Consider the following 26,648-nt stretch of genomic DNA (forward strand, 5'->3'; position numbering starts at 1 on the left):
AATAAATATCTTCATAAAGAAAATCCAGGTATACAATACACGTATATTTTAATAATAATAAAATATATAAATAACAGATAAGTTCTAACAGTTAATTGTATATATATACACACACACACACACACACAAAGGTTTAAAAAACAAGGGGAGGTGGAAGAGAGGAGGGAACCAACGTTCTTTCATCATGACCTGATACTTAAAGCAAGCGTACCAGCCTTCGTTAAACGCGTCAATATTAGCTTTCCATTATATCTCCGTGTGACGGAACACAGAAGCTGAAGAACGAACTCTGCTTCGGGAACATCGCTACGCGTCGAAAAGCTGGTTACATCCAGTCGGCTTACTCCAGGGAAATTAAGTGCAGTCTGCCGAGGTAGTCACAATCCAGACAAGCTAGTTAGCATACGGTGATGCCTACCTTACAAACATGCTGACGCAGGGAATCCACGACCGTTAACGGTGCAGTATCCTAAATTGTTTTGTTTATAACTTTCCGTTTTTTTATAAATTATTTTAAGTAAATTCATAACATAGCAATAATTTATTATTATAAAAGGCTTTATGTTCTTGTTGAATGGTTTTTATGAACTAGTGGCAATCTTTTGATGTCAGTCCTAAGACGTACTGAAAGCATGAAAAATGCGGTATACAGTTTTTGATTAAACATTCAAATCCACCCTTCATCTTAAAACTCTTAAATTCTAGTCAACAATTCGTAAAACCTGAAAATCTTAAGGTTAAATAATTTTGACAATAAATTTTAAAATTGATTTGTGAATTATGTACTACCTACTTAAAAGAAAAAAAACTCATAACGAGGGATACATACGAACAGTCAATACAAAACTGTATACGATATGATTTCTTGTTTTCGGTACGTTTTGGGGCTTAAATAAAAATTTGCCTTTAATTTCATAAAAAAACATTAAATAAGGACTTGTTTATTAGAAAATAATTGTTTTATAAAAGTTTTCATATTATGGATTTATTTAATTTCATGCGCAGAATCATTAAAAAATAGAAGCAAAATAATACAGGATACACTCCTTTAAGAGCAGGCGCGAAGTTATCCCCGCATCGTATCTAAGCCCTGCTTTCTAAATGTTTGGTCAGCTTCAACCGACGGGATAGGATTAATGAAAACTAAGCTAACAATTTGCCATTGCGAATCAGCAAATCAATCACAATAAATCAATGAATATGGCAGTATCGTTCTCCGCACACAGTCTAAAATCAATTACCGATATTATAAACCGATAGGGAACCATCGTGATCAAATTATAAAAAATAATCATGTAATACTTCACTGTGTGTCCATGTGCAGTTTTTATTTTGTTGCTATTTGTCGTAATCGAAATTGACCGGTTAGGTCTATTTTGTATGAAAGCGTTCTCTCTCGGTTGCTCAGTGAATTAATTTTCAATATACTAGCTGTCTTTATAAATTACTAGCTGAAGTACCCAGCGTGGCCCGGGCTGAACTAATAGGAAGTACTTAGACAGTAATTGTCTTCTTAATTTGAACGTCAGGTATGAAAAATTTCATAAAAAGTTGCAGAAATTCTAATTTAGGTGGAGTGGGACCAGGTGGAAATAAGTGTTTCAAAATATCATGTATTTAATCAACTGTTTGTTAATAAAGATGTAAATAGTAGTGTTCTTATTAATTTTTTTTACATCAGTGTGCTAAATTTCATCTAGGAGGGCCAAAATATTGCTTTAAGGGGTAGGAAATAAATGTGTTTTTTTTTTGTAATCTCCGTTTTTCAGTGAAAGTTTTCTTAAATTGGATGTTGACGGCAAATTACCCTTTTATTGTACGCGAACTGTTTAAAATCTCACCAAGTAGAGCCTAAAATCTGCTTTAAGGGGTAGTAAAATTAAATGGGGGTAGTTATTTCTAAACTTCTTGTAGCAAAAAAAAAAAGGATAGGTCCTATGTATAACAGTAATTTTATTTTTGCTTTTAAAATCATGTGTGAATAATTTCATCAAGGAACAAAATATTCTCCTTTAAAGGGGTGAGAAAGGGGAAAGGGTTTGTTTTGGAAATATTATGTATTCAATAAATATTTTTAATGAAAATATTTGTAGGGAGTAATTTTCGTCCTCTTTTGAATATCAAGTGTGCATGACATTATCATGTTGTTACTGTACTCTACCTTAAGTGATGTGAACATAGACGCGGGTGATTTTTACAAATACAGTATAGATAAATTTATAGGGTTGAATTTTAATTAAATGTGAAATTTAATTATCTTTTAACTTGAACTTCAAGTTTCCACAATTTCACCAAGAAGTGCCATAATACTGCTTTAGGGGTAGTAAGGGGAATTAGGGGCGGTTTTTCAAATTCTGAAGTAGAAAGGGGGATCGAAGGTTTTTTTTTAAAATCGGAAATATACATTTATATTCCTCTGAATTTTAACACCTAGTGTGCAACATTTCATCAAGAAGTACCAATAGCCTATTTTAAAGGGATATTAAAGGGGACGGGGTGGTTTCTGTAACCTCATGTGGACAGGAAGATTGGGGTGGCTATTTTGAAATAAGGTAATGCATAACATTTTCTCCTGTTTTCACACTAAATTTGCTAATTATATTTCTATGCACCTACATTTTTATTTAAGGGATGAAAAAGGGGAATAGGGTGGTTTCTCCAAATCTCGCGTAGTCATTGACCTTACGCATATACCTAAATTATATGTTAAACAGTAATTTTATTCTTATTTAGAATAACACGTGTGAAACTTTTCATTAAGAAGTTCCAAATTTCTGCCTTAAAGGGCGAGGAAGGGGGATGGAAGTGGTTTTTATACATTCATCTTTTTTTTTAAAAATCAGTTGTTGATAGTTATTTCCTTCCGTGATTTATAAGCACAGTGTGCTAATTTCATCATAAACTACAAAAATTCTGTTGTAAGGGGTGAGGAAAGGGGATGAATGTGTGTGTTATTTAAAATTTACTGTGGACAGTGACCAACCTATTCTTAGATTTAAACAATATACAGTTATTTGACTTTTATTTTAAATGCAAAGTGAACAACATTCCATGAAGTATTGTTTAAGTTCTGTTTCAAGGGGTGGGAACGGAGTGTGGGATGGTTTTTCGAAATCCCATACAGACAGTTACCTTCCTCGTGTTTCAAAGGTCAAGAATACAAAATTTGATCTTGATCGGGTGAATGGTTTAGGAACGCATGCGGGACAAACAAATAAGAAAACATTCCATATAGACCTACAAAATAACTACGATAAATAAACGGGACAAGTGGGTGATTACGGTAACATGATTACATTGTATAAAAAATGGACTATAGTTTACCATCAGCATCTTTGCTAGCGCAAATATTGTATCATTTTAAGAAAATTATTTGCACAATTTAAAAACATTCTTTCGGAAAGATTAAATTTCTTACAGGATAATTTAAGGTGGGAATTTCGTAAGTGGTAAAGCACATAAGCTAGCAGGCATTAAATTATTTTAACTTTCTCCGGTTTAGGCACACCATTCATAAATCATTAACATATATTTTTTTTCTAATTGTATACTAGAATTTAAGAGATTAAAAATGAAGGGTAGATTTGAATGTTTAATTCAAAACTGTAAACCGCATTTTTTCATGCTTTTAGTACGTCTTAAGAATGACATAAAAAGATTGGCACTAGTTCATGAAAACCTTTAAATAACAATTGTTTATTACTAAAACGCTTTTATAATTAAAAATATTTTTGTATTATGAATCTATTTAAAATAATTTATAAAAACACGAAATACGAGTCCAAACTCGCACTTGACCGGTGGTAGGAGGTCAGTCTGTTGGTGGCCTGTGTGTAGGAAAGACTCATCGGTATTTTAATTATTTCCCCACTGGGTTTGACCCGAAGACTCTGAGCTCTATGACATAAGTTCGTTTTTTAATAAAAAATTCTTAAAATTGTTTTTAATTTTTAAATTTTTACAAATTTTCTTGATTTTATAAAATAATAATTACAGGTTTTCAAGATGGTGACCATAACTAAAATTGCCATGATCATGTCATAATCCAATATGGCTGAAAACCAAATGACGGAATATTTTTAAAAACATTTTATTACATAATTTTTATATATATTTTTTTCATTTTCTCTGAATATAATTACAGATTTTCATATGGTGGCATAACGAAAATTGCAACAGTGACATTATTAAAAATGTCGAAAGGTTCTAGAATCCAAGATGGCGGAATCCAATATAGCGTTTGGGGTCAAGGTCAAAGGCCAAGGTTCAGGTAATCCAAGATGGCCGCCGTTATTTCACAATCCAAGATGGCGGACAGACACCAACACCTCGCACCGGCACCAGTCGCAGGACCTAAATTTATATACTACTTATATATGTTGCTCGGCTTTTTTTGTACTCATCTTTGTGCCATGATTCGTCCTCCCCCCTCCTCCCCCCAAAATGGAGCAGAGAGAGATAGATGAACGAAACAGTGCACCAAAGAATTTGCCCATGAGCTTGTTTCTGAAAATAGATATAAGTATCCTATACATTCAGCTGTGAATGCTTTGAATTTTATATTTTCTACCAGTTGCTCGTATTCCTCCTTTTTCAACCAGCAGTGTAGAGAGCGCTGTTGAAACAGTCCCTAAATTTCCCGCAGAGATAGCACTACCTGTTATGAATTTTATATTTCGTTCAGAGTTTTGGCGTTTTTCAAATGGCAAAATTGTTTGACGAAACAGTAACACGCACAGATTTTCTTTATGGTGTCAGTATTTCAACAGTGAGTAATATTTATTATTTTGAATCATTAATAATTGATTAATAATTATTGATTTCCTGAGCAGTTATTTTGATGTTAGTAACAATTTTGTTAATTCACGTGATTTAATATATTTTTAATTTAATAAAATTTCTGATAAATACAGAAAGTTTAGGATTCTCAGATACTTGATATAGAAATGAAAGCCAAAAATCCAGCATAGCTAATTTGTACAAAATGGTCTTTTTTCTCTCTCTCTCTCTTTCTCTTTCTCTGCCGTTTTACCTCTTACGATAAACTAACAAGTCGAGGTTTGAATTGCCAAAGAAGTTTCACTTCTATCATGTGTACTGAGTTTAATCCTTTTTATTTGTTTAACTTGAAGATTTGTATTGGTTGTACAATTTATGCCATTGAACGTATTTTTAGTCTTCCCTGTGTTACAATTAGCTGGCACGTGATTTTTTAAAAATAAAACACGTACTTATTTGGGTGGTAAAATAGTAAGAGTTGTTTGGCTAGTGTAGCCGAGTCTGCTCTGAGCTGTAGACTAGAAGCGTTTTTGTAATAAATGAACCCTCGATTGCCTTGATTAAGCCTAAATTTTTTTATTTCTTATGTTTGTTTATGTATTTGATAGTTTAATTTTCAGTCTTACTTTAAGCCTTTTAGGAATACTGTTCGTGTATTCAGTATTGCCAAAGAATTTACTTAGGAATTTTCACTCAGGATTTTTATTGTGTGTTTTCATTTTGTGATTAATAATAGTAGTATACTTAAGTGCTATACTTAATTTTTTAAAATAGGCATTGCTTGTGTGGTATATGGTTAGTTAATGTTCCTACTTTATTTCGACATTAGATGTTTTATGACGCACGAAATCGTTCTCAGACTGTTCCATATAAAAGCATAATATTACACTTCTGCTCGTCCCAGCGATAGAACCAGGTTCCAGTCCAGTCACCATTGTGCTCTTTTCACTGTGAATGTGTGCGCTATTTATGCCAGGTGTTGATGAAGTAGAGCACGCAAATCAAATGAGATCCATACGGTTGTGTCAGTATCAAAGCATTGCGCATTACATATTGCTATAAACATATTCTTCTCTTTAACCTTTAGAGTCAGGAAATTTTTAATAAATTAAATATTTGTCACACTATTTGTCTCATTTTTTCAGTCAATAGAAATTAGTTTTCTGTATTTCCACAACTGAATAAATACATGCAAATTTACTCCGACATCGTTTGTTTAAGAAATTTTCAGAACCAAAAAAATAACAAAAACCCCGGATTTGTTGCTGACACACGCGTTAGAAGAAAAACTTCACAAGAAAAAGGTATAAGTAAGTATAAAAATATTTGAAAGTATGTGATTGAGAAAATGTTCGAGTGAACAAGTAGGCGAGTGCTCAAGTTTTCAATTGCCCAACTATGCAAGTGCGTAAATAAGCACAGCAAAGCTAACGTGACATCGAGCGGGTGGGGAACTCCCGACTGTTGCTACTTTCGTAGCCATATGAGCGTCAAACTGTTCGTTCATCTCTGTCGACATAATCGCCTCGACTTGATCTGGGCGCTGTGGACACGTGACAGGGTCTCGTCGAGGCGCGGGCGAGCGCGACAGATGCGGGCGGTCCAGCGGGAAGCTGCGAGCCGCCTCTGCTGTACGTGATGCCGCGTCACAGCTGAACACCATTCTTTATTACGTTATTGCTCCCACATTCATGGAATCAAATTTGGCGATACTCCTTCAAAGATGAATTAGGTCTTTCCTGTACTAAATATCTAGCTCCAATCTGATATTACTTCATACTTAAATATTTCTTCAAATTAAATCAAAAATGAAAAACATCTTTAACTAGTCACCCACTACGTCATTCCTTTGTTGGCTATTTTATATATATATATATATATATATATATATATATATATATATATATATATACTCGCGCATGCGCAGAACAATGAAGCCGACAGTCTGTTCGCGACGAAGTTGGAGCAGTCGTTCGATATTGTCGCCTTGTGCCTGATCACGGTTTTGTGGCATCGCACCGACTCGGAATGCTTAAGCTTGAATGCATGGAAACCAACTGCTATTGGGAAAAATGTCGCGTCGTGTCGCGTCGTGCCTCGATCTGCGTGCGTCCGGCCTAAGGCGTGGCCCGTGTGGGGCAGGGGGTGGGACGGGGGAAGAGAAGAAGTGGGGAGAACTTGTTAGCAACTCGCGAGGGTTTCTGCTGACGAGGGCGAACCCGATAACGCTTCCCTGGCTCCCGCCCTTCTTCGCGCCGAGCTAAGCCCCCTGGAGAGTTTGCGCGTCTTCGGGTCCGACGAACCTGACACCGGGTAGCCGCGACGGGACGACGTAACTCTCGCGGGCCTGCCTCATTCGCGAGGCGTGTTCAGGCATGGCCAGGCTCGGGAGTTGCAAGGCTTCTGTCTCCCTGCACTGTTATCCATTTACGAAGAAAACTGGTTACAAATCATCCAGCGATTGTCGTGCATTTGATGATATCTTAGTAAACGTTTCTCGAATATACAGGGAAATAAAAGCTATCTTGTTCCGTTCATGTGCATTATTTAAATTTTTTATTTTACAACAGAACATGTATTTTAGAATTAGAAGTTATTTTTACGAAGTTTCAGTTATCTAAAACAATGAAAAACCCTTTTAAATTGAAACTCATTTGCTGAAAGAGCTAAAATTTTCGAGCGTTACAAAAATTCCGATCGCAGGAGGGGAATAGTTAGGTACGTGGTGGGGGAACCGGTAGAGGAGGAGAGTGCGTCATCGGCGACGCCACTCAAACGCATGCACTAGCGGTCGAATGGGCAGATGGCAAAAAAATCAGGGGGGATAGGTACGTAGCGGAGAATGCTATATGCTAGTTGTAACGGCCGAAAGGGGAGAGGTAGCAATGACGCAGCAGTGATGGCTACGGAATTCTTGCAACGCTGCTCGTGTTTGTCGACTCTTCAGTTTTTGTAAAGGTTAACGATTGACGATATCATATTTCTTTTATTTGATTTTAAGTATGTACAATTTAATTAGTCGGGTAGAAAGAGTTGTTGAAGTGTACAATTAACTTTATAAGTATCATTATTTTAATTTAAATTGTGATTGAAGATGTCTAAAACACTTATAGACTTCAGAGGTTAGCTTAATAAATGCAATTTATATTTGTTATGTGAAAACTATGATTTGAAATGTCAAAATGACTTATAGACTTGTTATATATTATTTATAAGTGTAATTGATGTTCGATTGGAGTGTTTTTTATTCTTTCATTATATGCAGCTGAAGATCATCATTTTACATTATGCCTAAAAATAATAAAATGGCCGAAGCAGATAAGAGGTATTGTCAAAGGCAACGAGGGAATAAATCACCCAATGAGGTGCCAAAAAAGTAAGTAAACGGATGCGAGAGTACAGGGCGAGGTAAAAAGTTTTTTTTTTTTTTAAATAATATGAGATAGTACCTTCTTTTCTCAATTATTATCTGTTCTTCAATGAGAAATACTAATAATTTATCTCCATGTTTACATAATAGGCAAGAAGTTTCACTTATGTCGCGTGTGGACTCCACGAAAACATTTTTTAAAAAGGTTTTAGGCAAACTTCGTAGAATATAATCCATAATGGATAGCATGATATCTATGAATACCACACTTAGCACCATTAGCAAAGCCAAGATTCAAAATTTGAAGGCGATCAACTGAAGATAAGCGCCATACAGGTCATGAGGTGGATGATATTGAAACTGTTAAATATATTTTTTACGAAATGGGCTCTACATTGATTTTTTTTAATTTTATGTTTATTTTAATTCATATTTTGGTACGCTAGCTATGTATTAAAACACATTGATTTAACATTTTTTCACAACGCCATTCCAATGTATTTTTGGCTGAAAAATTAATTTTTTATCTAACTTCTTAAAAGTTAAAGTCAGCAAAAGGAGTTGGAATAAAAAAGTTAACTAGCATAAGATTACTTAAAGAAAATATTGATTCATTATAGGTATGTTTTTGAGCATCTTACGTTAAAAATATAGTACAAGAATTTGGTTTTAAGGTTTAAGTTTTTAGCTATGGTTGATTTTCCTACGCGGCAACAAAATGCAATAACTGTAATACATGTATTAGAAAGGGTGGTTGATGTGGCTAATACGACAAAATTATAGTACATGGATATATTACTTAATTACTCTTTTTATAATTTGTCTAACATTTTTTTTAAATTTTAAAATCTCAGACAAACTTTAAATAATCATATTTAACAGACGATTCGCTTCATTATTCACGCGGTATCTTATGAAAATTCAGTGACAATTTTTTTTATTATGTTCATATACTAGGAATATTCCTGTGTATGTTTTTTTAACTCTTATTTCAGGGAGAACGTAAATACCTATTTTTTTTCAACTGTTGAGGACAACTATAAATAGTTGGGCAATGGTTGAAGAAATGGGAGGCAGGTGTATGCAAAAACAGTTTATTTGGGATAAATACAATTTGTAAATTTGCATACAATATAACAATCAATGGGCAGTGCTACGAAATTTCGGCGAAATGGCTCCCCAAGGATTCTGAGTAAGCGTGCAATGCGAACACATATAACAAAAATTACTGCCACTGCAAATAACACTCTATAACTTTCTACAAACATACCGTGAAGTGTGATTTGTCTTTCTCGTTATGTGAAAAACAAAATGGTGGACCGAAACACACCGGTAGCGGATCCGTGTTGATCCGCCTCGGGTCCCCGTTGTGGCGTCACACCTTCAGGGATCGAAATCTCGAACTCCCTTCACTCGGCTCGCCTAGAACAGGGGGTGCGCAACCGAGCATGTGCTGCGTCCAACGGGGCCACCAGAGTCATATCCTGGTTGCCCTCCCTCAAGGTTGTCCTGTGGGGTGACCTGGTGACGAAGCCCTCGGTACCGACTATGGTCGGGTTGTGACGTCAGCGGGCAGCATGACTGCCCACGTCAGCCAATGGTGTCGTAGCCGGGTATGCACTCTCGTGGTCCCTCCCACGATGTCAGACGACTGCTCTTGGGGCTCCACACTGCCACATTATAAATGCTTCTCGGGAGTGATTCATTGACCCACGGTCCCGTCTGGGCGTTTCCACAACCGTCTGGCGAGGAACGAGACGCCGGTCACAAAGACTCGGTTCCGGCTAACGGCTCTCTCCAGGAGCTGGTGTTATATGCGCTGCGCGAGACCCGTTCACTGAGCCGTTTCCCGTCTGGGAAGTTATCCATGGGTCTCGGCGCAGCTCATCGGTCCCGTGAACGGGCCATTCACGCTCAGATTCACTCTCAAGGTAGCTGTTCATTAAAAAAAAGTTTCCAAGTGGTGACACCGGTAACACAACTTCCTGGCATAACCATTAGTAGTATATATTGGGGGCTCCTGGGACTGGGTCCTGGGTCGTGGATTATGGATGGGGACAATGATCGACCGCCCTGACATCAGGGTGGCTAACTTGGATGAATCATGAACTTTAAGATTAACCTTTGACTTTGACCTTTGACCTTGACCATAACATTTGATTTGACCTTGTAATTGAAATTTAACATTGACATTTGACCTGGACCTTGAATGTTGACCCTGACCTTTAACTTGGAACTTAACATAAACCTTTGACTTGACCTTTAACTTTGACCTCAGACGACATCTTGGATTCCACCATATTATCACCGAGTGTCACAATCCCCGAACGTTGCAATTTTCGTTACATTCGACAACTTGAATTTTAATAAAATGTTGCCATCTTGGATCTAATGTCACAACCACTTTTTTATATTCTGGAGGACGCCATCTTGGATTCCGTCATCTTTATTTTTGTTATTTGTTCCTAGAGAGCGTCAACATAGCTCTGTCTCATGCACATAAGGTTGATTTTCTTAAGCGAGCCAATGCTATTGGGTTCTGCCAATATAAAATTAAATTTTTTATGCAAAATACATTGGAAGCACTGTGATCCGGACCATCAAAGCTCGGAAATCTGGGATGGAAAACATACGTATTTATAAAATAACACATATTTAGACTTGTAATATTTTTGATTTGAAGGAATAATAAATATCATCACCTGTTCGAGACCGAGCCGCCATACTTATTTCTTTCAATGCATTCTACCAGGAGCGTTAGTTAACACACATTACCTACTAGAGTGTGCTGTGGCCGTTTTTTTTCAGTAATTGATACAAGGAGCGCTAGTGTCACGTAGTACCTACACATTACATCTGCAAGAGTTTGTTGCCGCTATATTAGTTAAATTATTAGCCACTAGAGTGCTGTAGTATATTGTGACACCCGCCATATTGTCGGCCGTCTTGACCGCGATTTTGAAATTCTAAATTTTTTAAGTTAGAAATTCAAAAAATTCCAATCATCATCAAAACAATCACTTGTTAAAATAATGATTCAGTCGATCGATTTACTGTCTTCGTTTCGCTGCATGACTGAAGTATAATATATAATTTAACTAAAACTAAAAGAGAAATGACATGTTAAAGGTAAAAAACAACATAATTACAAATAAAAAATTTGTATTACAAAATTATACAAGTACAAAAATAAAACAAGCATATTACAAGCGTTTCTCGATGTCTACAATCTTCTTAGAAGACAAAGCGAGTCCTTTGCGTGTGTTTTTAGGCCAGTTCTACACGACAGTCGGTTAACCAGACACGTACTATCAGCGGATATCCACATTTAGTTGGTAGCTAGCCACATTCAGTTGGTTGTCCTGGAACGTCCACGTCCCATTAGTGGCCAGACACATTCAGTTGGTGAGCAGCCACATCCATACAGTAGGTGGTCAGGCACATCCAGTTAGTAGTCAAGAGGTAATTTACGACGATGTTCTAAAAGCATTTTAAACAGGTAATGTACTAACTCATGCGCATAGGCCAAACGTCTCCGAACCAAGAGGTATTTTTCGACGTTACTCAAGAATACGAATATTTTAAACTGTTCATGTTCAATATCAGGCTCATAGCCCAGGCAACTCCGAACCGTGAGGCCAATCATGACCTGACTGCAGTCTTGACTATACACATTTAACGAAACGACACACATTCAACAAAATTAAATAACTCGCAATGAACCCGTAATGAACTGAAATACACACACTTGACAAGCAATAAACATGCAATGCAGACACTGAACACGCACTGGACATACAATACACGCAACAAGCATTAACTTCAAATAATAATAATAATTTACGATGTAGAACTGTCGCTACATTTTCATTATTTTTGTTCGAAATTATTGTACCTAGATAATGCAAACTATAAGATCTAAAATTGTTCAAAATATAATCGTAAAACAACACAATTGAATACAATTTTAGTTCCTCTGCTTGTGGTTTTCGTATTACAACCTATCAAATATTTTTCCTTTTCGTAAATTAGATACCTTAGCAAAGGCTAACGTCAATAATTTTTTCTTTATACCCCAATCTACACGAATATATTAACTCAAAAATTTCTGATGCTAGTGAATTGTACGTTACATGTAATTAGATAGTAGCTCCGGGATTATTTAGTCTCTATTTAGCTGTAATATCTTAATTTTTTACGCAAATAAGATAATGTTTGTATTCGAATATATTTAATTCCATAAAGCACTTAAATATGTAATTATAACTATACTGCTCTTTACGATGATTGTGTGCACAGAAACACAGATGAATCAGTTTTTCTATCTTCATGTTAACAAACGCATAATTCTATGAAAAAACTTATCATCTCTAAATGACTGAACAGATTTTCATCAAACATAGCTAAAACCATCCCGATTTAATCAGCTTAAAAATAAAAATCTGGAATGAAATAGGCCATCCGTTTGAAAGCTACGATTCTACAGACAGACATACAGAGAGATATACATTTCACACTTATTACACTTTTATTTTGGTGTCTGGGCTAGTAATACCAAATTAAACAAAAAAAGTTTTAAAATTTAACATTTAACATTTATTCAAACAAGGAAAAAAACTGAACTTATTAAAAAAAACTTTGTTATATTTACCCAAAATTTCAATTATATTTTTTTATAGAAAAAGGTATTCTGACTGAAGACAGATTTCAATTAATGTTCAGAGAATTCCAATGTTATAAATCACTAATTTAGTACATTTATTGCAGTTCGGTAAATGTTTGTAAATTAAGTTGAAATTGTTTTGCAATAATTTACTTATTTAAACCACTGACTCTGAGTTTGAAAATTGGCTCTATAACTAGCGGCATCCATGAGAAATTTTGTATGAATCAATAGAGTAACCCTTTGATTAGTAGGCTTACCATAAAATAATTTGCTATAATAACGATATTCATAAAATACAAAAAAATAAGGTTCTCAAACTAGAAAATAATACAAAAATTAGTCTCTTTCATCTTATCAGCTTAGAATTCATAACTTTTTTTAAAACATGTGTCAGAAAATTCTTGCTATAAAATTATAAATAAATGAAATACATTTTAAAAGAACTTATATTCAAGGTTAGTAAATCATAAACATTTTAATAAGAATATTAAAAAGTTTTCGCGTTTTATTTAGTAACTACAAGCTTTATATAATTTGTTAAATAAAACTGTAAATTGATATTGCACATGTATAATACTGATAAATACTAAATCATGCTTAGCAAGTAACAGGTATTAAAAAAATGGTTAGTCTGGATATATTACAAATATCAATTGTTGGTTTTATTTTAATGAGATAGTGTATGTATGGAATCTTAATATTTGCTTTGCACTGTGAATACGCTTACAGAAAAAAGGGGGTTTATAATTATTACTGTTAATATATGAAAAACGGTTTTACCAGTGTTTTAAATTGTAAACTAATAACTTTTTCCGTTAATTTTTGTGGTAGATATATTTTACTCGTTATCTGCTGTTTGTTTATAGCAAAAAAATAATTAAATGTAAAAAATGGTTTGGAAAAACTAAGATTCAGTTGCCTCTAATTAAATAAATATTTGTAGATAAATTAATTTTCCACCTTAGATATGTGTTTTTTGAGAATTCTCACTGAAGTTTGTCTGTGGAAAACGTATCAAACTTCCATTTGAGTAAAGTAAAAATAAAAGTAAATGGGTGAGTGTACTTATCTACGCTCGTTAGAAGTTATACTTAATTGACGTTACAAAAAACATAAGTTTTGCATGCAATAATAAAAGGACGTGAGTGATATTATAAATATGGTTGGTAAATTATAAATTCAATAAAATTGAAATAAATACTGAGTATCTAATATTAATATAAATGAGTGTAAAAATACATTACTTAATTTAGTAAAATATTCGCAATGAATTTTAATTAATAATTATAAACAATAATGATCTTTAATGTCTTTTTTAATTTATAAATTTAAACATATCTAAAAAATAATAATTTAAATTTTTAAAATTTATAACGCAAATAAATTATACATACGAGAGCACTTGAAAAAGTTTATAAACAAAATGTCTATCACAGATATTCACAATACGTAAATGTTTTTAATTGTATGGACCAGTATTCAATATCAATCACTGAAATATAAGATGTTAAAACACATATATATATTTTTATTTGTGTGTAGCCATTTTTTTTTCATCCTGTGAAAATTTCGTTGGAAGGTGCGCGCGCATTATAAAAATTCACTATCATAGTTTTTTTAAACACAACTAAAGAAGTACATATAACTTCAACAAATAATCACGAACGATTTTTGTCTTCATTTTCCGAACAGAGCTGCAGACAGCAGATATGGTTTCGCAGGCTTCCTTCAGACGCAATGCGAGCTTCGTTTTTCCCGGCTCTACTGGCTGGCGGTGACGGCGCGAGAGAATCTCCCCGCTTTTTCCGGGAGAAAGTTTCTTAACGTCAAGCCTCGTGCACTTTATTTTTCCAGCTACTGAAGTCCTGAAAACAAACTGTGGTGGCTATCCTTTCAAACACAGGTTTGTTACATGTGGCGAAACTGCCCTCCACGGCCAGACTTCGTGTCTCGCAAGCTGTCATACAAAGCACTGAAGGCAACCGAATAACGTTACTCTAAAAGGGTGCGAAATGGAAGTACCCTCCTAAGTTAAAGCTGTGATTTCTTTCAGTGAAGTTCCTCTCGAAAACAACATTTAGAAAATAAGACGTTGCCAGCCTTCAGGGACAATCAGTGGATATACCTTTACAGAATTATATATAAAAAAGGAAACAAACACTTGCCAAACTATGTCGTTTTAAAAGATTTTGTCCGTTTGCTTACTCCACCATAGTTCCAAATCTACTAAATAGTTTTCGATTAAATTTTATCACATTTTTTCCAAGCAACTAAGTTAATTAGATCACTTAAACACTACTCTATATATAATTATATGTTTACAATTACGAGATAGTGCTATTTATTTCCGTTTGTGTAATTTTTTATGATTTTCATTAAAAATTGGTTGGTTTGGAAATGACCGTATAAGTTATGTATGTACAAGTACATGTTACATAGGTTATTTTAATCTGTCTTTCAAAAAAAAGTAATTTTTTTTTGTGTTAAACATATTAAATCTTGTGCTATAAATGAAACGTATCATTGCATAGAGGTTGTAAAAAACATTCATTATGTACGGTGTTTCAGTTAATTGCTATAAAGAAATCACACGAGTAAAACTTTAACCGTTAGGCTATTCACTATTAAAAAATTAGAACGTTGAGTATTTGTTTAGAGGAATCTGACTAATAATATTTATTTTTCTGATATGTCCATAAATAATTTATTGTTAATAAAATAGTATATTACATCAAAAATGAAATAAAACACAGTATGCATATACGCATCACGTGGATAATTGAGAGCAGGTAAACACAACAAAAAAAGGGAGAAAAGAAAAAGAAACGAATTCAAGCATTTTCCAGGAAATATTACTCCCCCCCCCCCCCCCCCCCACCGAGAAATGGAAATCATGATGGGTGGATCGGAATCCCAATCCTGGTTCATGCCGGGAAAAAGGTCCATTGTTTGACCGCTGCACCATACAGCTTGTCGACGATCAGCGTGTTCGGCGGAGTGACTGAGGCAGGCCGACGCTCTTGCTGTCGGCGATAATGATGTGTGCTCAAGGGCGAGGAAGGGAGGAGGGGGGCTGTAGACAACCCCTCTGCACGACCCAGGCAGCTGGCGTCACGGCTCAACAAGGTGTGGAGGCAAAGCACCCTCTTAGGAGCGCTAATTACCCTGCGGGGAGCCCAACTTCGTCGCTAAAGTTGAAACATAACTCTCTCTCCTTAACCTCCCTCCCCCTGACCCGAGAAAACCACCTCCCCCCTCTTCCTCGTGCATTACTGCGCATTGCACGCACGGAGTGTTAGTGCAAGCCCTTTAACACATCTGAGTACAGGTTTGTAATTACTGCTCCACGATCCGAATTAAGAGTTTCAATTTCAGTTTATGCTTTATAGGCACTGTAATCTCGTTTTTTCGATAACGGGGATGGTCTAAGCCTATTTCCCAGATATGGCTCGTAATTTTAATAATGAAAAATTAAATAATTTTATATGTTATAAGAAAACATGCTGGTGATTCCTATCAAGCACACTTTACTGTTTTTTTTAATAGCGAATGACTCTGAGCATAATTTTTTTACATATTAGAATAATTAAATATTGTTATCAGCCTGGCCTAAATTTTTTTTTGCGAAACTGATTTGTGGTCAGTGTATTAATACACTGTTCAATGTTATGTTGGTAGTTTTTAAGAGAACCTCGAATCTACGCTTCTAATTGGACCCTAACACTCAAGGTTTGAAAATCAAATAATAGGCTATACAAGAAATACAGCACATTAAATTGGCGTTGAAAAATTTAATCGTTTAAATGTTCGTTTCAAAAAATAATATTACATAATCAATGCATATATAACTATATTTAGCTATTAAAAATTAATTATCTTGGAAAACGTTGAGAGTTTAGGTATGGTGTAAAAAATAAATAGGCAGAAGTGTCAAAATCGAATTTCTGAATTTATTACAATTAGTTTCATAATTTTATTGGGGCCATTTCTCTCAAGCCACTCATTTTTTAAGTACTAGAAATTCGACGCTATTGTAATGTGGAGAATTCGACTTTGTATTAACACAATATAGTGTTACTTAATGCTGAGTGTGTACTGTTAACTTCGTATTACATTAGGTGCCTCAAGTAAAATTTAATGTAAGATCAAAAACTAAAAGAATTTTCAGTTGCACCACAATTCAAACTATAACATTAAATTGGAAACTTTTAAGAAGGTAAATGCAATTAACCCTTATTAATCAGTTGAGTATAGTTCGTGTACAGCTGCATCTATCTTTATTTTTGCAATAGTAACATAAGAGACGTCATAGATGTACAAAACCAGGGAGTGGATGTGTAAAATTTTTGCCATGTTTATAACTAAAGTAAAATTGAGAACGACTCCCACTGCCTTATTTCCCATCGGGATACGAAAACATTTTTTTTTGTTGTGATAAAATTAAACGTTAATTCCTTGCTCATGTGCTGTAAGCATAATTATTCAACAATTCTTCATGATGGCAATTTTACGATTCTTCCTATCTAGTTACTTTCAAGCCATAAAACGAATTACTAGCATTACTCTTTATACAGATATGTTTTTTTCTCTAACCAAATGCTTACCAAAGCGACTTCAACTTCAGAACATGCACCCATCTACTCTATTGACCTCAACGAGAAAAGTAAATATTTCTCTTTCATTCGGCCGAATTCTAAGGAAAAGTTTGTCTTGAAAATCCTTCTATGTTCTTATGTGCCATCGTTGTTGGTTTTCCAGAATTTTTGTTTGGCTCGCCAGTGCGTCTCTGTGTCTGTTTTTTAACATCGTTGGTGTTCGTCTGTTTGTCGCTGTGATGTACAAGGTTGTTGTTTGTATTTTCTGTTCTTGTTAGAACCGTCTCATTGTTGTCAGACGACAGTTTATCTGTACTGTGATATTTTTTCCTACTTATTCCTTATATGAAATTCTCTCGGTGCTGTCTACGTATGTAACATTTGACATCAGCTAATTTTGGCATGTTTTCTGTGTTTGTTTATTAATTTTTTCTCTATGACATACAGTTTAAACCAGCAATGTTGTTGTCCATGAAAAGAGAAATGTTTATTTCGTGTAATGGTGTTGCCTGTGAAAAACACTTCAAGGGGGTAGATTCCTACGTTATTTTGTTTATATTATTTTGTGTTTTTGGACATTATTTTTAATAAATATAGGAAATAAACAAATCTAATTGGTTATGGATATTGAAAGTAAACTCTGTTGTGCTACGCTCCTAACTTGTGGTAGCAACTGTAATAAAACCTCCTTGCTCTGTAATATATGATATTCAACTCTCTCTAATTATTGGTATGTTCTCATGGGGTTCTTGGCGCCTACCCTCGTCGCAGTAAATACCAGGAACGTAGCTGCTGGATGGTCTGCCCAGACTGATAGTCCAGCTAGCACGTCACTGCCCTGTGTTACTGTATAGAGAGTAATTATAAAAAGGAAATTTAGTAGTGTTGCGTGAATAATGGAAATTAGCATATAAATGAAATAATAATTGAAAAAAATATGATTTTAATGGTTCTTAAATATGGGTGTGAAGTTACGTTTAAAATGTGATTAAGTGAGAACAACCAAGGTGTCAAACCTAGGAGTCTGTAATTAGATGCAAATGACGTCACTAGAACACATTGAATATCCTGCCGGGTCTAGCTATACGTTGTCGGAGGCTTGAGGCTCTCTTCACAGGACCTCCAGGTGGTCTGCTGCTACACTGGAACACTGGATGCTGTAATGCTGTAATTAGCGAACTACAGAAGGGCTGAGGTCGCCGGGGATCTGCTGAAGACTCGACATCCCTCTCGTCCTGGAAAGTCTGGTTTAATCTGGATTGGTCTCACCAATCGTCGTTGCAGATCACAGCTGGCGCTGCCGTCAGATGTCTGGAACCACTACGGTACGAAAACGGGACCGACGCGGAAGTTGGCACTCGAATTCGCCGATACTCCCTATCTAGGATTTATGTAATCCAGATACAATTCTATCCACGCGTAGAGCGGAGAATTCTAAGCAGTTCCCGATCGCGGATGACGCGAAATCTTCTATTTCTCGGGCGACAACCAAGGCTTTGGTTTGCCCCAGCCCGAGAAACGTCTTCTCTCTGCAAGATGGCGATGGCGTCTCTCTTCTTCCTCCTTATAACTATTTACTGGCAGTCCCTAGCAACCAAGGAGCTATAGATATCAGCAAACAGAATAAGCTGCATAGTGAAATAAAAACGTGGATGTTGGAGTGTATGAGAATCGAACTAAGACCAAATGAATAAAATTCCCAAGGAATAATTCTTAGAAGACCCTGAAGTTGAAGGTGTGTAGTCTATGGCAAAAAGATGTGTTATATCAGTTATACCTTGGTTGTCCTCTTTACAATCAAAACAATTAAATACATAATATTCGCTCATGGAATATACAATTAATATTACAATAATAGTAAAAATAATAATTATATAACTGTAAACAGTTGTACTGGTTACAATATATATTTTATTAAGTGTACTTTTTAATTTAATTGTTTTATAAACTTAATAGACCATTTTTGTTAGTCTTAGCATGTACTAAAAGTATAAAAAAAGTGTTATATGGTTTTGGATTAACTGTTTGTATGAAACGTTCGTCTTAAAAACAGTATATTTTCAGTGCATCATTCAATAAAATCAATAAAATTAATTTTTCTCTCAAAATTATAGAAACCTGAGTTTTCAAGAGTGTCGGGAAAACATAATTTTTATTTATCTAGAATTTTATACTAAAAATAGTTTTTAAGACCTTACATTCGAACGTATAATCAAAAACTGTATACACCACATGGTTTCACACTTTTATCATAGGCTCAGATAACACAAAAATGTGACTTTAATTTAATATAAAAACTATCAAATAAGGACTTGTTCAGTAAAAAATAATCTTTTATAAACAATTTTGCGTGGTTATATTATGAATGTATTTAACATAATTTACCAAAAACATGAAATATTAGTATAAAAATATTTAGGTTGACTTCCCCCTTTAAAGATGGAAAAATAGCATTTCACATATACGCATTTGAGTTATAACGTAGTGTATCGAGATGGTCATGTTTACATGTACTAATTGCTGGATTAGAATTTCATTTCGTATACTTCCACACCATGTTGCAACTCTTTAATGGAATCAACGTGCAGACGGCATGTTTGCCCCCCAAAAACGTTTGCCATATTCGGTTCACTCCACCCTTAGAGCAGGAACAGGCGCCGCAAAACGGGTCGTGTCACAAAACTGCAGTGACGGGTGTCTCGGGCCCGGCCCGTTTCGAGCGGTTTGTGCTGGTCACGGGCGGTGATAGACGCGAACTGATGATTATTACTTTTAAAATAACACCGAGGAAGGTCGTGGGTTCGCCCAATAATTGAAAAATAAATAAATAAAAGATTTTTACGGTGAGTTCACTATATTGTTTACGGATATTAGAAAACATGAGATCAAAATTTTCAATTTCTTCCAGATGTCTAGTGCATCCTTTTATGAACTCCTGCTCCATCTTCGAAAACAGTTACAAAAACAAAACACTTAACACGAGAAGATGTATCGGCCTAGCTGAAATGTTGTCAGGAACCCTCCGGTTAGACAAAAAAAAAGTCGAAATAACGTAAGTGAATATTATGAATGTTACTTTGACTTTCATGTATTTCTTTACTTCAAACGTTCATAGTTTGAATAAAAAATATGTTAGAAATTTGACAAAGGAAAGTGTTTCATGTCAGTTCAGTAATTAACTGCAATACATATTGTGTTTCTGGCGTTATGTATGTTGTTTATGCCATAGTTGTGAATTGTATTCAAGGCAGGAGGTGAAATTATAATACTAAAAAAGCAAACCAAAATTGAGGTAGAAAGTAAAACCAATAAATGTATAAGAAGTATAATGTATTCAATTTCATATCATAAGAGCATGATTTGTGATGAAGCATTTTTATACATTTATTTAATGTAATTTTTGTGCGCATCAGAATATGGTGACACTACATTAATCCCATCAGATGAAAATTCATTGTCATCCAAATTACTTAGTTGGGACTGCGGTGCAACTTGTGGAGAATCGCTCGGTGCCGACAGCTGTGTGGAAGAATGGGGCACCACACATTGTGAAGTCATCTGAGGACGTGGATATTGGTGAATTAATGGCTGGGGGTTATATGGCATGGGTGCTCATAAAGGAAACTCCGAGAAAGGTTTTTTGACGAGTTGTAAAAACCACAATCGAAATTCTAAAATTTGATCATTATTAAAATGGTTAATTGAATGTAATAGAACTTAAAAACGTCAGGTTTCGATGTTATGGGTTTGATTTTGATTCCAACACTTTTATCATTCTGATTTCCAACTCTTTTTCCTTTTCCTCGCCACAGACGCACACGCGTTGACATTGGTTCCTGAACAGTTACAGTAGGCTGAAGGACACTATCTGGCGGTGGAGATTCAGGGACATGCTAAAGCTCTGCGTCCAATAAAATGACTCCTGTGTTCGTCACTCCCGTTCGGTAGACAGGAACTTTGTCGATAAAAAGTACTTGGTCGTGATAGACATAGTTCTTGGTCTTAGACTTACTATTCTAATAAGTGATCTTTAAAATTGAATTTTGGAATTTTTCTCGAATTTCTAGTTACATAATTACGAATTTCCAATATGGCTTCAAAATTGGTGGGCCCCACAGTAATAAACTATTTATGCACTCTAGCAGGTTAATTTTAAACTAACATGGTGGTTGCGCACTCTAGCATGCGAAAAAATATGGCGGTCTCCAGCAGACGAAAACAAGAAAGCCGGCGTGAAACCATACTAGCTAGCGATAAATATACTTTCGCATGCGTGGTAGGGTGGTGAGTCTGCCGGTGGCTTCCATGGAGGAAGGACATTTACAAAACATTCAAAAATAAAAGAATATATAAAATAAAGAAAAAATACAGAATATAAAAAAAATACAAATTATTCTAGCTTGTGCTAGAACACTATCATTGCTGAACAAATGAGAAGTTTAGGAAAACCTGCGTTTTTTTTGTGTGCTCCAGATTATTCATCTCGGTATTTGGTTGGTTTTCTCCGTGTGCTCCTGATTATTCCTGCCATTATTTGGTTTTTTGCCAACGTTCTTCTAATCATTCATGGCGACGCATCTATTGATTTTCTCTTAGTTGTTCTGGTTATTTCCGGTGAGACTTCTGCTGATGTTCTCCGAGTGCTTCTGGTTAATTCTGAGAAATCAATCTCTTATTGAAATTTTTTACTTAATGAGGCATGCATTTTTTTTCAGAGTTTCGTAGAAATTTCTGAATTCCTGTTACTAAATCAGCACTGACAAAATTTTAATCATGTAAAATTCAAACAAAAAAAATGTTAATTACTCAGTCAAATACTATGCCTTTACAAAGCTTAGAAATACTATGATACAATACCAACTTCCTTCTTCTTGATGTCTAGCGAAGTCCTCCTTCTCTTGCGACCGTGAGAGAGCATCCCGCATCCCACATAAAAAAATAAATAATATTTACCTCAACACAAAATGTGGCGCCATTTGTTGGGAGGAATAGGAACTACTTTCAACAAGTTTCTTGTATGAGATAAATAAACTGTCGTAGGTGAATGGAGTCAAAGACAGTTAGAGCTAAGAAGTCTTGTAGCCCCGTAGCCTTGTAGCCTCAGAGCATCGTAGTTAAAAGTCGCTGGAGCTGTTGGAGCCAAAGACAGTTGGAGCAGTTGGAGCCTAATGTATATATTGGCGAGATCATATCACACCACATAGAATTTTTTTCCAAATGTGCTTTCTTGCTGTCAAATGCGTGTTCTGTGTGTGTATTGCATATTTGTTGCGTGTTATGTGTGTGTATTGCGTGTCCATTGCGTGTCCTGTCTGTGTATCTTGTGTTCATTAAGTGTGTACTATGTGTTCATTACTTGTATAGCGTGTGTGCTGTGTGTCCATTTTGTGTCTAGTGTGTTCTTTTCTTTTTGTTTAATGCGTGTCGTTGCGTTAAATGTGCTTCTTTTTTTTAGATTCCTTCCTTTTTTGAATTTTGTTTTTCCTTGTGTATTATAGTAAGTGGTTCTTATTTGGACTAGAAAATTAATCGGTCGGATGCGGCTAAATAGCGTATATAAGACGACAGGACTTTCAGTGTGTTACTGGCTACACCGGTGTAAGGATCACCTAGTTTGACTCATCTGATATTTAAATCACTTATAAACTGTTTTTTTTTGTTGAGATCTTGATGGAATCTTTAACATCTCTAACACCGACCACGATGGAATTTGTACCATTATCTATGGGAACCCTGACAGTAGCGACGACGGTGGTGAAACATTACTGGTTGGCATCGTCGACGACAACCCCGAAGAACTTGATGAAAGCTATACCATCGACCGCGGAGATTTCGTCAGCGAGGATGCAGATTCCGATACGTGTATCACTGTCACCAACAACAAGAGAAGACTTCAACAGGCTTGGTTCAACCAGTGGAAGAGTTTATAATCCCTGCAGTGTTGGTTGCAGGATAAACGTTGAGGAGAAATGTTTCGCCAACGAAGGAGACTTCAATGGATAGTGATTCGTCAACATCTAACGTGATCGATGCCGTTACTCTGACAGGATATTCTCAAACAGCCGTGATGCTCGTCGACACGAGAAGATATAATGTGATAAGAATCCTCCTCACAAAATGTTTGGCTGTGAGGATTGCCATAAGCAGTTTGTTAGAAAATATAATATGAAAACGCACTTAAAGTCATGCGGAGGTCGTGCTGCAACGATGAATCAATGTGCATAAGTGTATACCGGGAATTGGTACAACTGCAACAACATGAGCATCTGGAATGGGTCTGAAAGGTTCGTTTTTATCGACTAGACATCTTTGCGGCTCCTGTGATATATCGTTAGAATTTTCCCATGAGCCACGAAGACACAAGAAAGTAAATGTTTCAAGAATCCTTCTCGTATGAACTTTCGTTGTGATGAGTATCATGCATGGTTTACTCATACTATGGTTTGAGCCAACTCGCGAAAAACTGTACATGTGAAATCCATAAGCCAACTGTGGAACTACCTGCAGACATTTCAACCCCTCTGTTTAGATTAGAGACTCGTTTGCGTACAAGCACACAGGCAGATGTGCTGCAACCGATTGTGATGACTTCTGGACATGCCACTAAACACAATACTGTGCTCGGTTCATTATAGGTAAATGATAATGGATTCCACTTGGTGCTATCTGCATATTGTGGAATGTTGAAAGACTACTATTATAAAAATAGGTTTAGTGAGTCAAAAGACATTTGTGCTTTTCTTGATGATATCTAGTAGAACATAATCAATTAGCTTACTGATGAAGTCACAATGTATGGACCTTTAAAATATATATCTTGTGGCTCGACTGCATGTATGGTAAACACTATCGGTTCGAGGACCAAGTGAAGAAGTGCCCATTCAAGACAGTAAATACTCCCATTTATAATCCCAAAAATGTGAAGCATTCATAAACACGGTATCGAAAAACTGTCGGGAAAAATGACTATATAGGAAAAGGATCTGGCTGGTCTCTGTCTTCAGTAAACTGTTTGGAGTTGGGAATTAGTCAGTTCAAGCCAATGCAGACATTAATGTTTATTAGATTACTAACATTAGCAAGTGTTCATGTAGTAGCGTAGTATTAATGTAATAAATGTTTTGTTTTTAATTTTGTTGTTTTATATCTTGAACCTGTCAATTTTATGGAATTTTAAAATTAATTATATTTTTTGAATTGACCAAGGGTTAAATCAAGGAAAGTAATCTATTTAATTAATCAGAAAATTAAATAGAAAATTTTAAGATGCTGGTCAATATGTCATCATCGGCTTACTGGAGACTGGTAGTAGAGGTATTTAAGCTTCTGTTAGGACTTTCTATCAAATTTTTTGAAATTAATATTGTTTATGTAAAATTAAATTCTTTTTAACAATCAAGTATTGAGTCAAGGACTAACATCGTGTCTAACATAATTTTAATAATGGATTTATTAAAATGAATTTTGGAATATGTCCAAAATTTCTAGTTAAAAAATTAAGAATTAACAAGATGGCGCCTAAAATGTTAAGATAGTGGGCGCCAAAGTAATAAAAGATTACTGCACTCTAGCGGGTAAAATTTAAACTAACATGGTGGTAGCGAACTCTAGCATACGAAAAATGATGGTGGCCTCCAGCTGACGAAAACTAGATGGCGGCTATTATGTCATATTCCAGGATGGCTGCCTCCAGCAAACGAAACTAAAACGGAGCTATTATTTCATAATCCAAGATGGTGGCCTACAGCAGACGAATACAATATGGCGGACGTGACGTCATGCTAACTGGCAATATATATACCTTGGCATTAGTCGTGGGAGGTCAATCTGTCGATGGCTTCCATAGAGAAAAAAATCGGGTTCCATTTTTTTGCTCTTACCGGGTTCGAACCGAGGACTCAATGATCAAAGTGTCTTATTAATTTATTAAAAAAAATGTATGTAAATAATTTTTATTAAATTGAAAATTTCCCATTAAAATCGGATAATAATTAAAGATTTTCAAGATGGTTGGGGAAACAAAAAGTCCAACGTTTCTAGAATTTAAGATGGCGGGTGTGACATAAGTAAATTTTTCATTAAAATTTTATTAAAATTTAAATTAAGATATGTTAAAATTTTTATTAATATTTTACATGTATAATCTCGCTGGGAATCGAACCGAAGACTGGGATGGATTTAGTATATACCATTTGAAGTACGTAAGCAATGTTCTTAAATTTTTGGGAATTTTTTTGGTCAAAAATCAAAAATATTTCACGTTTATGCTCAAGCTCAATGTCATGACCTCCGACTTAGGGCTGTTTGTTTTTAGCACACTTAAGCCATTTTTAGGAATTTAGGTTCTTTCAAAGGCAAAATTGTTTTGAGGCATTGCGAATTTTGTGAATTTTCGAGGAATAAAATGTTAAAATTTCCCTCAAAATAGGGAACTTATTGGAATGTTGAGGAATTTTCATAATTTTTGAGGAATTTTGAGGATATTTGACACCAATATGGCCGCCGTGACGTTATAATCCAAGATGGTTGACATCGGCCCCTTCGGCTCGTCAGCCTGAATCTTGTTTCCGGCCCGACATTTATATACTACTGCGTATATAAAAAAATTGCATTAAATAAAAATTTCCCCTTTGAATTAATCATTTTAGTAATGTATCCTTAGCCTGACTTGTAAGTGTCTTTCTCGTAATTTTTTAGTTTCATCCAAATGTCACGTCTATTTCTCAATATTTTCATCACAATTTTACCTACAACTGAAAAACAAAGTTTTTGAAGTATTATGAACAAATCATTATGTGTTTTATATTATGTGGTTCTATTTTTAACCACCATAGAATTTTAAATACAAACAAATCTTATGTATCACATGTTTCGATAAGAGAACTTTCAGTTTATTAATTACATGTATATATATTGTTTCAGGTACTCGTCCACTGGACGATCTTCACTACATTCATGGGATGGATTGTTCTATGATTGCTGCTGTAGTTCGAGCGAGAGGTTTGCGTATGTATTTGGAACCGCCTAATTAATGACTGTATGGCTTGATGTAAGTGGACATACGCCATTGCTAAGCAATGGCGTATTTACAAAAGCTTATATCAAGTCATGCTCTCCCATTGCACAAATCTTTCAAAGATAATGACTGTATTTGACAACTTAATGAATAAACATGCGAAGCTTTAGCTGCAGGGTTTGAAGAAAAGACAATTTTCCCCCATTCTTTTGTAACAATTTA

Source organism: Bacillus rossius, chromosome 3 (assembly GCF_032445375.1).
Source record: "Bacillus rossius redtenbacheri isolate Brsri chromosome 3, Brsri_v3, whole genome shotgun sequence".
NCBI classification, from domain to species: Eukaryota; Metazoa; Arthropoda; class Insecta; order Phasmatodea; family Bacillidae; genus Bacillus; species Bacillus rossius.